The sequence below is a fragment of the Mytilinidion resinicola genome (assembly GCF_010093595.1).
Source record: "Mytilinidion resinicola strain CBS 304.34 unplaced genomic scaffold BDZ99scaffold_14, whole genome shotgun sequence".
NCBI classification, from domain to species: domain Eukaryota; kingdom Fungi; phylum Ascomycota; class Dothideomycetes; order Mytilinidiales; family Mytilinidiaceae; genus Mytilinidion; species Mytilinidion resinicola.
This window is the reverse complement of record NW_022985450.1, coordinates 757373-758890: the sequence shown is the minus strand read 5'-3', so window position 1 is coordinate 758890 and position 1518 is coordinate 757373.

Here is a 1518-nt window from a genome sequence, read left to right as displayed (position 1 = left end):
TGTACAGGTGTAAGACGGCGATTTTTGGAGATAGCACCGCGTTGTGGAGGAATACCACGGGCGCGACGCGTAACCGTCTTTCTGGGCACATCGTATAGTTTCTCAACGCCTCGGAAGGATGTAATTTGGCCGGTCTTGTAGGCTTGAACGCCTAGAATAACTCTGCCTTCTTGAAAGATGGCTTCTTGTTGTTGTGGTGCTGCCATTGGGGTGGTTGTTGGACGACGCGTCGCGTGTTGAGTTGGGTGGGCCACTAGCTTGTGCGGGCCACTAACTTGTGGATTACGTTAACGTAGTTCACAAGCGAGTGGGCCACCCAAGCGAGTGGGCCACCCGCCCCGCATTGAGGCTACAAAAACGCAATTTCTACAGCCACGAGCAATTATCTTTGGTGTTTCTATCTGCTAGCTAGTTGCCTGCCGTCTAGGGCACGTACGAGCGCTGTGATCTAGTGATTCGCACAAGCTACACCTAGGTGGTGCACGCTGCCGTCGCTCTGCTAGCCCCTCTGCTGCCCCCTCTGCCGGCCCCTCCTGGGCAGCAGATGCACGAGAGGCCCCTTCAGCGCCTGATAGCACCCCTCCCCTAGCTATATAGGTGCGCTTCTGTGCCTTCTTCCTTTTCTGGCGCTGGTTTTCCATCCGTAGCTTCTCATTTTCGCTTGCAAGCAGCACAGCGCTTGACATCGCCATTTCGCACCCCTTTACAGGCTGGCCAAGGGCTTGTTCTGTTGGACTTGGTGGGCTATACGTACGGCGCTTAAGATAGCGCTTTAGCAAGGCTGTCTGCTGCTGTAATTTACTGATATTATGTGGCGTTTCGGCTGCCCAGGATGCATTTAATGGCGGGCGTTGCATCTTATAAGGAGTAGCTCTACCACGTCCTTATGCCGATTTACTGCAGCTAAAAAACAGCGGGGCTTAATCAGACATATCTATAAGCCTAGGCCACCTTGCGCAGTCTTATAGATTAGTATACTAACTAATTAGCCCACCTCTACATGTATATTCATAGACACATAAATATAAGAGGATATTAAAAATAATATTGCTTATAATATCCTTAGAGTCTGAGTTAAATGTCGGCGTTTGAAACTAGTAGCTTTGCAAATGGCTGGTGCCCCTTTTCATAGCCTAAGAGGGTTGACTGCCTAAATAGAAGATTCGGCAGGTCTAGCCGAATATCTCCGTTCGCAAATAGAAATTGAGCTGAAGCTAGATGGCTGTTTGCTGATGCTTAAAGCGTTGTTGTGTGGCTGAGAAATGTTAGGAGTTGATATCGATACCCGTAAATGTTAAGTAGAACCTTTAACTTATAACGTAATCGGGGCCTCTATTAACAGCACGGTGCGGGAATTATTATTTTATACATTAAGCTTAGCGCCTTTGTTAAGTAGCAGCCTTACAATCGCTTCATTGCCTTCAGATGAAGCCGCCTGGAGCGCGTTGCCGTACTCTCCACCCTTGGCGTTGACGTTGGCGTGGTTGTTAAGCAGCAGCTGGACTATCGCTTCATTGC